The following is a 12,742-nucleotide window of genomic DNA, read 5'->3' as shown; positions in this document are numbered from 1 at the left end:
CCCACCCCGCCTCTGCCCCGCCCCCTCCCCAAACGTGATCTTTTGGCTGTCCACAACGTTCTACATCATGGCTCTGATTGCTCTTGAACCTTTGTTAAGTGCAAGAAAAGTAAACAACTTGTGCCTTTTTCCACCCTCCTCCCACTTTATTCTGTAGGTTTTAATGACTGTGTGGGACAAGTGTGGAGGGAGTCAGGTGGGGGAGGGGGGGGTACCCCTAGAAAAGGGCTAAAGAACCTGATTGCTTTAATCTCTGTGCTCGTAGCGCACCCCTTTTCATGAAGCTCTTTGGCCGTGTGATTCAGACCCAGGCCCCAGTGTTCCGTGGCCTGTCATTGTTCTCACATGAAAATCAATTCCCTTGAAGACCCTCCTTAATCCTGTCTTTGGCGTCAACAATGGCCACTTGTGCACAGCCCTGGTAGACTAAGAGCCGGGATGATGCGGCTGTCTGCTCTGATTCCAGCCTATTCAGGTAACGGCGGCCCGCGTCACTTTGTAGTGCCAAGTGCGGGACTCAACAGGAAGACGTTTGCGATCATAATTTCCTGCCGAGCGGCGGCCCAGACGGCCCGTCCGCCCGCAAGACTTTTAATTAGGACAGACAACCAAAGAGATTAGAGATCAGCCTGTAACAATGAACTGTCTCTTTGAACGCGCCTCAGCCGCTGTCCCCACTGAGCCCATATGGAGGGCCCGGTGCCATGATCACGCTAATAAGCAGCACCTCGGCGCACACCACACTCCGTACTGGATGGCATCATGCACACTCCTCTAAAATGTATGATGAAACATAAATAGTTCCACAGGAAGACTGCAATATTATCAAAAATAAAATAAAATGAAAATTGGGATTCCTAATTAAATCAGGTTTTAATTTGGTCATTTTATTTCTTCTTGCTCTCATCACTTGTTGCTAGGCAGAGTTCAAAGGGCTCCATCAGAATTGCCCCCGCATATACTGATCAGCATGCACCATATTCAGAATCTTCAAAGTGCACCGGATTCATGACTTTTATTGTATTGCCGCATTTAAAATAATATTCGTACAGATACTCTGTTTAATATTTCTCACATATGTATTGCTCATACAAAGAAGTACGCCTGCTTTGAATTAAGTTATCTATCTTTTCAAGTGGCTGGCGTGATCATACCCATTTAATGACATTACTTGGTCCACTATAATTGTACTACAAGTTTATTCCTGCACATTTATGTCCTGGTAGTTGTTCTGTACTAAATATAAAATCAATATGAAGAAAGGAAAAAACAGTGTGTCATTTAGCGGGGCACTGACCTTAACTTTCCCCACTCCTAAAAGAAAAGTCAGTTTTTATCTTTCATCATGTTTTTATCTTGAGGGTTACAAATGTTTTTTTATATTCATGGACTGGAATTGTTTACGACGTTACTACGTCCAAACTTCTGCGAGCTGCTTTGTGCCGAGATGTCAAAACACTTTTGTCTCTGTCTTGTCAGACCTTCTTCTTCTTTTCTTTTCTTTTTATTTTCTGGCTACTTTATGTTGGATTCGAACATAAAAACAGGAAAACTAAAGTACTCACAAATGTTCTGACTCGCATAGATAAGACACAAAACATTCTTGGTCATTTCTCATAAACAACACAAAAATAAAAGTTGTAGAAGCTGCAGCAACATAGATACAGAGTGCATACGTACTGAATATCTGGACAAATGTGAGCATTTCTTCCCCTCCTCCGATCAAAGTCAGGTTGAAGTAGCTCTCAGTTTCAAAAAAAGGTTGGTCACTCCCTGCTCAAAGGATTATCCTGAATGATTATCCTTTGTGGTGTGATTTTTCTCTCTGATCTATTTGGAAAATGGTAGGGGCCAACATTCGCAAATGTTAAACCCGTTAAATTGTTACGATGGCAAATCCCTCCGTGGAAGGTCAACAACAAGTTCCGCCGAGCGACAGGCTGGTTGTGAAATGTAACGATTGTAAATTAGGAAGCTCACTGACGCTTGCGCTGTATGCCTGACACAAATAGAACAGACATTGGTTGTGTTGACTAGTGGTGTAACAAAAAGTTTTAATAAATATAGCAAAACTGAAGCAGGGCAAGAGTTTACAACTTCGATGTAGCTTTCGGATAAACTAGTAGTTAGCCTAGCTTCTTTGATTTCTTCTTCTGCTATTATTTTTCTTTGTATTTTGTTGCAGTCTAGATGCCCCGTGGCACCATGCCGCCTCTCACAGTTCAGTCTTGGCACTGCGACAGACATCGAGTTTGGGAGAGAAGACGCATGATTGTCGGTGGCGACATCATTATGTGTGTTGTGCGCTGTGATGTTGTTTCAAAGGAAGTAGGCACACGCTCGCCTGTGGCTTGATCATACCGGCCTCATACACCAAGGAAAATATTTACATATGACAGTTGCAGGAAGGCCAGTCTACTACCTGCATTGTTGAACTACAAAACCGCGCTGTTGTAACACATGCTCAATGTGGTTTGGTATTGCCATGCTGAAATAAGCAAATGACATTGCTTGGATGACAGCATATGTTTTTTTCAAAAACCTAATTGTACCTTTCAGCATTAATGGTGCCTTCACAGAAGTGTAAGTTACCCATTCCATTGGCACCGCCTGACAGCATCACAGATGCTGGCTTTTGAAACTTGGCATCCATAACAGTCGGGTTGGTTCTTTTGCTCTTCGGCCCGGAGGACACGATGTCCACAATTTCCAAAAAGCAATTTGAAATGTGGACTCGTCAGACCACAAAACACTTTTTCACTTTGCGTCAGTGCATCTTAGATGAGCTTGGGCCCAGAGAAACCAGCGGTATTTTTGGGGGTTGTTTGTAAATGGCTTCTGCTTTGCTTTGTGGAGTTTTAAGTTGCACTTCCCGATGTAGCACCGTACTGCGTTTCTGAACCCATGTGGTGATATCCTTGACACATTTGGCCCTTTTCCACTCCGCGTTTGCTAGTGCTAGTTCCGGGCCAGTGTCCAGGTTAGCACCAATTCTTTCTTTTTCCCACCACCCAAATTGGCTCTAGCTCTAGCTGCGGTGCTTGAAACTGTTGCTTAAGCTGGCCCCAATTACTCCCTCCTCATACGTCAGAGGGTGGCGGGCCTGGGGAATGGTGGGCGGGGTTATCATGACGATCGCAGATGTAGAGGAATGACTCCCTGGGCGCACGAAAGTTTTGCACAACCTGTTGAGCGGTGAACTCCGGCACAATTGTGTCCCACCAGAAGGGCACCCAGATAGCATGCGATCTCCGACTCGCAGCCGGCCTCGTAATCATCGACAATTACTCCGAAAGATAGAAGTGTTTTGTTGATTGCATGTTCCTGACTGTTATATACTAGATACAAGTATCGATGCTATCCTAAGTTGCCTAGCAGACGCTAACAGCGCAGTATTATTGTTATTATTACAATTATTATTATTAATAGCACAGGCGTTCTTTGGTAAACGTTGACGTAAGCAGTGGCCTTTTGGAAGCTTTACGATGACGTAATGATGTCGCTCCTACTTGGCTCTTTGCCGGTGGCAAACTAAAATAAAAAATCTGTTATATGTAGTGGTTATTAATCATTTGAATCTGAAATGCACGAAAGGTCCGTTATAGATGACCTGCAGCGATTTAGGACAATGTCCCATCCCAACTTCTCGAACTGCTTTGCGCGTATTTGAGAAAAAAGTCTCATCTCAGCCCTGTCACGCCTCGTTTTGCCGCTCCTTTAACACTGGACCCGGGACATAAAAACAAGCAGAGCTTCCGCAAACGCCTGGCTCCAGATATGCCAGATAAGAGCTTTTGATGCCGCCTTCCTGGAAGTCTCCAAAGGGGCAACAGGAAAAGCAGCCGAGAGCCGCATCACAGCAACAATCCGCCTTAATTACAGTCAAAGTTACATCTGAAAATCCCGATGAAGGGGACACAAAGGCCTAAGTCTACAGAGGAGATTTCATTACTCGTTCCTCTCCTTACCTTTTCTGTGTCTGGCCAAGAAAAGGAACAAAGGAGGAACCCTACTGATCGAAAACTAGCAGAACAGTGAAACAACAGGACACAACTGAGCGCTCATGCATGGCTGGGATTAGGCTGGAACTAGAAAGAGCATAGAGAAGAAAGCGCACAACTAAAGAAACAGGGGACTGACAAACTTTCCCCCCCCCCTTTTTCTTTTGTGCTGAAAAGGACGGAATGAAAGGTCCGCTCATATGAAAAGATAGAGAGAGAAGCATTACCAAACAGGGGCGGTTCCTTTCAGCCCGTGTACGCCTCCAATCTCGTCGCTTTTAAGCAGCCACATGAAAGATGGTTGTGATCTCTCCCGTTGCCTGCCTGAGACAAAAAAAAAAAACAAGAATTGTTTATCATCTTAATCAATTCATTTATTTGCATGCCAACAATCTTCAATGTGAATTTCGAAGCGCTTGTGACTCCCATTGACCGAAATGCCTCGCGCCTCGTTTCACCGCCCCCCTGCCTCCACTAAATGGAGAAAGTCCAACAATACTTCAAGAGCCTCCCTTGGCTCCGGCCTGGGCTCAAATTGTATTCTTTTCTTCCTTTATCTGCAATGCGAGGAAAGGACAACGAAGGCAAAGTGACTTCTCCCTCATTTAAGGCGCGTTGCGTGAATGCTGGGTGGCGATGGCGACGCCTCTGTTTTGCGACGGCTCCTTTTAAGTGACGCATCGCTCACCCTTGCCCAGTCGGGACGCAGGCCGAGCTGGGAGCATGCAGTCAACTTGTCCGGAGGTGAAATAGGTCATTGTGGCGGTGTGACGCCCCGGCACACGGCGAGCACGGCAATCGGCGCTTAAGTTTCATTCAGCGACGTGTTTGTACACACACACTGAGCTCACGCACAAAGTGCAAGCGAATGATTTGATCTCACGTGACAGCGCACACAATCAACTGACGGGCAGCGTGTTTAATCTCATAAGTCTTTCTTTCAGCGGTTCTTCTAAAAGGGAGTAGACCTCTTAACCTTTCTGTAAATATATTTGTCATTGGAAACGCAACTCAACTTTATTTACAGAGCATTTAAAAAATAACGGAGCCGCATACAAAATGCTGTATGTAAAGTTAAAATCTTACATATAAAAACAAAAACAGTTCAAACAAAAACTTTATAACCCTAAAAACGTAAATATATTTGTCATTGGAAACGCAACTCAACTTTATTTACAGAGCATTTAAAAAATAACGGAGCCGCATACAAAATGCTGTATGTAAAGTTAAAATCTTACATATAAAAACAAAAACAGTTCAAACAAAAATTTTATAACCCTAAAAACAGTGACCTCAATTTAAAAAAAAAAAAACACTCAAGCAATGCCGAGTCACATGCTCAGTCAAAAGCCAAAGAATAAAAATTTGTTCTTGGATGAGAAAGGCACTTTTCTGCATTGTCGTCAGTGTACATCTTGTCCCCTCAAAATAACTCGACACACAGCCTTGAACACCCAAACCACTGGCAACAAAAGTGACTACACCCCGAAGTGAAAATGTCCAACGTGTCAATATTTTTTGTGGCCACTATTATTTTTCAGCACTGCCTTAATCCTCTGGGTTGGGGGGTGGGGGGACATTTACAAGATCTTCACAGGTTGCCGGTGGGATCCTTCCTTCATCTTTGATGCCCCACAGATGCTCAGTCGGGTTTAGGTCTGAAGACATGCTCAGTCAGTCCATCACCTTTATACTCAGTTTATCGGGCAAGGCAGTGGTTGTCTTGGAGGCTGGTTTGTGGCCCAGTTTTTAAATTGAGAGGATCACACTTGGATTTGGTTCATGGTTCCCTGGATGAACTGCACCGTCGCCTCATGCAGCCCCAGACCATAACACTACTGCCAGTGTTTTTCTCATAAAACGCTAAATTATTGTTCCATCCATTCATTTTATGAACCGCTTTGTCCTCACAAGGGTCGCGGGAGGTCCCGGAGCCGATCCCAGCCGTCTTCAAACAGTAGGCGGGGACATCCTAAATTGGTTGCCAGCCAGTCGCAGGGCACACAGAGGCGAACAACCATCCGTGCTCACACTCACACCTAGGGACAATTTAGAGTGTTCAATAAGCCTGCCATGCATGTTTTTGGAATGTGGGAGGAAACCGGAGTACCCGGAGAAAACCCACGCAGGTATGGGGAGAACATGCAAACTCCACACAGGAAAACCGGAGCTGTGAGGTTGACGCGCTAACTACTGGTCCACCAGGCTGCCCTAATTATTATTATTTTTGTTTTAATGTCAGGGGTAGACTCACCTGTATCCCTCAGTGTTTGATGAAACCATGCCTTTCGTGATTCATTTGTTCCAAATATATGATTAAAACTGAATAGCGCCAAAACTGAAGCAATATTTCCCATAGGAAATAATGTCCGTTTATTTAAACTGTTCCAGAGGTACAAAAATACGAACAAAAATACATTTTAACAAACAGAAAACAATATGAAATAAATGTAAATTATTAAGGTATTTTGAAGGCGGCGCCGTTATGATTGGGGACTCTTCCATTCGTGTCTTACTGATGTAAAGAAAATGCAGAGCTGAAGTCCTGCAACTGCACTTGAACTCTCTCAAACTTTTTGGCGGGGTGTTTGTAAAGCTGCGAACCCACTTTGTCCTTTTAGTTTGTCTGTTTCATTATCGCTTCTGTTGAAAAAGCTCAATGTGGCTTAAAACTTTTGCACAGTGTTCTACTGAAAACTTTTCGGATAAAATCATACCCGTGAGAATTGAGTCAAATGAAAAGACAAGCAACAAATTCACAGTCAATTTTAGAAAACACTCCCCCATCCCCAAATACAAAATAAAGTACTTAATCGCAATTATTCCAGGTGAAATCAGTTCATCACACGTATTTAATAGTTCTTCATTTAAGTGGAAAAAAAAATGTAAGACGAGCGTATGTGCGCTGTATGGTTGCGTTGGCCTTTGAGGGTAACGCGATTGATCACGCTTCAGTGTTGATGGCAAGAATAGCACGCATGTCGCTATCCTTATTAAAAGGAATTAGTGATGAATCACCCACACGCATGAATCATTCATCAATAACAACCTCGTTTTTCCACACGGCCCGTCGCGATGGTGAAAAGAACGAAAAAACACCAACGTACGGCAAATATGATTCGATGTGCTCACCGCCACCCCTTCCCCCTTCAATCATTTTAAGTCGAAACGTTTAAAGCTTTCACTAACTTCATCAATCTGTGGGACGTTAGCTTGTTAGCATGAATCATTGGTGGGAAGTAACAAAGTAGAAATATTTAGTGACTGTCCTGAAGTAGGTTTTGGTTCTCAGTATGAGCACTGTGTAAGTTAAAAAAATAAAAAGAACTATTTTTGAGGGCAGAGAAGTTTGTTTTGTTAGCCAAAGTTATCAAAACGTGGCGTGACAGCATCAATTGGATTTCTATACTTGAGTACAGTTCAGAGGCTATACTTAGATTTCATTCAGTCAAGGAGTTGGATCAGTATTTGTACTTTGACTCGGTTATGAAAGTGTGAAAGCATCCAAATCGTAACTGAACAGGGCAAAAAAAAAAGGGCGAACACAGATTTCGTATCAGAAATGTACGCTGCTTCATCATGATTACCTGAACAAATATTTTGGTATTTCTGTGTTGTTAATTGACAATATCAGGATGATGAGGTGAATTTTATACTTTCTTGCAGGGTTATGCGGTCGTTTGATGCAGAAAACTGAATCGATCGACCCAAAGCGGTGTGGACTTTAGGAACGAAGACGTTGATGAAACTGCTGGATCGGAGAGTGAAGGTGGTGGTAAGTTTGGTGAGCAGAGAGAAAAAAACAGGGTGGAGTCCCTTCAATAAGTGCTTTGTTTGTCTGCTTGCAGTTCATTTTATTTATTAAGTATGAGAGATTGACCAATATGCATCATTTGCACAGCATATGATCCACTGAATGCAATGAAAATGAAGTTCAATGGAAAATCTCAACTTTTTTGGGGGTGAAACTGGGAAGGCTCAAACCGATGGCAATATTGAGGCTGCAATATAGAAAAAAAATGGACAGATGGACTCACGATAGCACTTGCAGATTCTCAGTCAGCAAGCCAAGACATTGTTTCATGTTTCTCATACGTTTGCTGAAATGCTCCTTTTCTCCCCGGAGGATGTTCTCTCCATTATGTGGAAATATACAAGTCATGTCGTCAGAAGTGGCATTTGCCAAAACAATGGCCCGCTGTCGCATGCACGGGGGACTCTTTTGTGGCCCCCCCCCCCCCCACCTCTCCCGCATCTTGTCGATGGCTCTTCTAATCACCATGACTGGCTGACCTTTAGGCAGGTCCCCTTTTCTGGGATTTACAGCTTTCACTGGATTGACCCTTGCCCCCCGTGCCCGCCCCGCCGACACTCCTACAGACACTCCCTTCACGTGAACGAGGAGCTGCCGTGTCGGGACGCCGCCGCGTCAGGCGGCCGCGGCCATCTCAGCATGTCAGAACCTCTCTAGGTGGTACGATTCAGTCGCTGGTTCATTAAAGGCCCACCTCCGACTGCCCCCTTACCTCCCACCTCCGTAAAGAAATACCCCCCACACCCCCAACCTACCACCCACTTTGGCCTGGAGCATGGTAGACATGCTTAAAGCTGGGCCTAATGATGTGTGCCATGGTAGAGGAGCTAAATGCCACCACCACATGTGGGGATGATTACAGGAAGTGGTGCGGAGTAGCAGGGGAGCCCGGGACTGATGGTAGGGGGGCGGGATGGGGACACAGAGAAATTCCCAGAGGCTATTGTTGGGGGGGGCGACTCAGCAAAATCCTCATCCTGGCCAGGTCACGCAAATTTAGGAGCCAATGTAGGTGTTGCGGGGGTGTGCTTGTCTCTTAATCTTTAACCCTTACATGCTGTTCATTTTCCGTGCGCACAAGTCCATTTCAACCCGCGACCGCAAGATTGTTATAATAATTGTATTTTTGAATGCTACGGGTCTTTTTAAAATTTACTAACAGCCGATCTGAAAGCGCAAAGCGCCAGTCTTCTTTCTGAGGTAAATATACACACAGAAGGGGTTCAACATGGGCTCTTTCGTCACTTGTGAATTAATCATGCCGAGTCGTACCTCTTCATTGATGGCCCTACCCACTCAGAAGCGCTGCCGCGTTTCCTGTTGGCGGGTGCAATTCATCAGCCCTGAGCCAATGTGTAACCGAGCGTGAAAGTACCGCTTCTTGCGCATTTCATAAGGAATCTACAAAATGGTTTTGCCCGTGCCAATACAGAAGTCCACTTTTTTGTTGTTTTATTTTTTGGTTTTTTTTTGCAATAACCAGGACATAAAGTACAAGCTATTGAGAGACTTGATCTTCCAGTACACTCTTCAAGTGCTAGAACAGGGACGTTTTCTTTAAAGGGCGATGTAAAAATATTCCAAGGATGCAAGTAGGGCAGCCCGGACCAAAGTTTGGACACCCCGATGCTCTTCCGATCAACAGTTGAACCCTTTCCACTTTTCAATCCCGAGGGGTCACAAGTTATTATTTATGGCCGTGTTTGACTCCCACCTAATGAAATCGGCCCTTGAATGTCTCCACAGAGCAAGTTGGTAACCTCCTACCCAATGAAGTGCTCCTTTTCGCCTCTTTCCTCCCAGACACACAAAAACAAAACAACAAAGAGCGGCGGTACATAAAGGGGCTTTCGGTCAGATGGGTCACATGCTGCCCATTGAGTCGCGGGTCCATCAAGACCATTCAGGGAGCTCTATAAGACCGGCAGGCCGCTTAAATACCTGACAGTACGAAAGGAAACAAAAACAAAGAGAAAGGGGAGGGGGTGGGGGGGACAACAGATAAAATAAATAAGACAGCCCCTGTGACTGATGTGTATAGATGGTGCCGGAGAGGCAGTGACAATTCAAGAAATGTGGCCCAGGCCACAAAAGGCAGCTGGAAAATAGCGAAGGAGCTTGCTGGGCACATTTTTTTTTTTTTTGAGGCTCTTTCCACTTGGACCCCCTTTTGAGTCTTTGTCCGGGCTGTGGCTCCATGAGAAAAGTCAATCACACACACTCGTCTGTAGCTTCTGGCTATTCACGTCCCTTTGTAGCCGGCAGTATTAATCAAGCGCTCACGCGTTCACTCCGCGTTTACATTAAAGATGACGCCGGTGAAGCAACAATTAAAGGAACTCGGACTAATAGAGTTATTTCCCGCATCCTCGCCCTGATCGTATTTTACAGCTGAAAACACATCAAAAAGATCGGTCGGAGAACAAAAGATGTACACTGGCCGATGATAATAATCCATATTCATGTGGGCCAATTTTCTTTACGAGGAAATTCAACGTGTTGGTCGGCTGCTTCTATTTGATCTGCGGGCCTGTGATCACCGACTAACGCTTGGGTGAAAACAGTCAATTATTTTGTCCGATATGGAGGAGGAGAGGGGGTGTCGTCAAGGCTGAACATTGCCGCGGACCACACAAAAATATGGAAATAAACATTTGGCGGAATCGGTGGCTTTTAACGGCAGCGAAGGAAATGCCAATGACAGAACTTTTCTGACTAATTGCACGGATTCGCTGGCCACTTCATTAGGTACACATGCTGTCAGATCCAGTTCACCCAAAATGTTTTGACCGTTTGAAAATAGAATTCAATTCAACAAAAATGAGACATGGGTTTTATTCTTGTAACTGTAACTACACTTATATAGGGGGAAAAAGTACGGTACCGAAAGGGTAAGTCAACACCAAAATGTTCTTTACAGTAAGTACTGTGTCCTATGCACCTCCACTCGTGATTTTGATTACCGTATTGGCCCGAATATAAGACGGTGTTTTTTGCATTGAAATAAGACTGAAAAAGTGGGGGTCGTCTTATATTCGGGGTCTAGACATTATATTACATTCACGACGCTAGATGGCGCCAGATATCATTGAAGCGAATGCTGAACTTGACTTCTCAGGCCAAAGTGAACCCCTGTCACGAAGAATAAAAATAAAAATAGTGGTAGCACGAAGAAGAAAAATAAAAAATAGTGGTAAGAAAGAAAAGAGAAGAAAATAATAGAAGAGATAACGGAGAAAATGGAGAAAATGGAGAAACGTAGCGATAATCTGGAGAAAAGTGGGTCGAAGATCGGCCAGGTTAACCCGCAGCTGAGGAGAAGTTATGATGTCATTTACATTTCAAAAACCAGAAGCCATTCATTTACGAATGTGATTGCACTTTAGTTTACATATTTAAATGTTCAGTCAGATATTAAGATTTGAATGAGACAAAATAACATGCTTTTTCTCTCAAATAAATTCTTATAATCATTTGTTTCAGATGTACTGTAATTATTTTCTGTTTAAAAATTAATTTGGTGTTCAAAAAGTATTTTTTCAAACTTGAGTCTTGAAAAAGAGGGGTTCGTCCTATAATCAGGGCCGTCTTATATTCGGGGCAATACGGTAATATTGCGTTTGTGAAATATGACGGATGGTAACTTTAAAAATTCTGGTCATTTGTATCTCGAGGCAGCACTGTATTTTTTGACAATGTTTATCATGGTGGTTTTACAACGGGGCGTCATACACCGCGAGAATTGTTCTTCTGCGGGTGTAGCTAAATGATCCCAAATGCTGAACGTTGCGCAAAACTCAATGTTTAGAATCCCCGCTGAGAAAGATGACTAAGTTGCGCGCAGTCAATCACAGAGTATTAGAGTGTTCACTCGCGAGAAAGTTTTCCCATCTCTCCTTCGTGTTTGCGTTCAATCAAAGCGAACGTGCCCTCGGGCTTCACTCACACCATTTACGTGGAGTGAGAGGACTACTCAACTTCATCTAAAGTTCCGTCTGTCTGACTTTGAACTGACAAATTCCCCCCCAAATCCCAACTAAATGCTGGCCAATTTGTCAACGTGTTTGTTGTCAATGCAGAAGTGTGTACAGGGATTGTCCATCCACAGAGCAGACAAATGCTACTAAATAAAAATTTCTCTGAGGTCTTAGATGCATGAGTGATGCCGTAAATAAAACGATGAACTGATTAAGCAGTGCCGTAGGTAGATATGAATTTGCATGCAAACGTACCTTTGTGGCTGACCAGGTCCTTCTGCACTCAAGCATTATAGCAATCAATTTTGAACAAAACAGGGGTACTCAAATGTATTTAGAACTCTTTAGGACTAATATTGGTTGGTCTTCACAGCGGATAGACTGTAAGACAGTTGGTATTGTTCTGTCATCTGTTGACTATAGTGATGTGAAAATGAAGCTTCAAATTTGCTTCATGAACCAGTTGTATTTTTTGACTCCCCTAGATGGCAGTGTTGGTTTAAATAAAGGGGGCTGAAATGGCAAGTCACTGCGCTTTCAGCCCAATGTTGAACAGAGTGTGCCATCTAGAGGAGTCCAAAAATATAACAACTCGTTGATGAAGCAAATTTGGAGCTTCCTTTTTCCATCACTACTGTCTACGAAGGCGTCTCCCTGCAGCATTTTGATCTTGCTAATATCGTTGGAGCTAACATTGTATAGTGCGAAATTGTGTCAAATGTTGCCCAGTCGGCATCCATTGCAGCCTGGTCATCCTGGAAGGAGGTTGTCCCATCTGTGGCCCCTTCTCAAGGTTTCTTATTTTGCCCCAGATGTTTTTTTTTTAGTTTTTCCTTGCTCTCCTGGGGGTTAAGGTCGTGAATACTTGTCAACTATCGGTACGTGAAGCCCTTTGAGACCGTTTGTGATTAAGGGCTATATAAATAAATGTGACTTGACTTGACCATGTG

General features: G+C 43.8%; 1 long non-coding RNA gene across 1 annotated transcript in view; it reads left to right on the top strand.

Annotated features, from left to right (window-relative positions):
- The window catches only part of LOC109511937 (uncharacterized), a 204,860-nt gene extending 195,630 nt beyond the window's left edge, over positions 1–9,230 (top strand). The window contains exon 7 of the long non-coding RNA XR_002167416.1: positions 7,668–9,230. This is a non-coding gene — a long non-coding RNA (uncharacterized LOC109511937). The remainder of the gene's footprint in view (positions 1–7,667) is intronic.
- The last annotated feature ends 3,512 nt before the right edge of the window (positions 9,231–12,742 follow it).

This window comes from Hippocampus comes, unplaced genomic scaffold (assembly GCF_001891065.2).
Source record: "Hippocampus comes isolate QL1 unplaced genomic scaffold, H_comes_QL1_v1.1 scaffold381, whole genome shotgun sequence".
Classification (NCBI taxonomy): Eukaryota; Metazoa; Chordata; class Actinopteri; order Syngnathiformes; family Syngnathidae; genus Hippocampus; species Hippocampus comes.
Note: the sequence above shows the minus strand (reverse complement) of the source record. Positions and strands in the feature narration are given on the sequence as shown.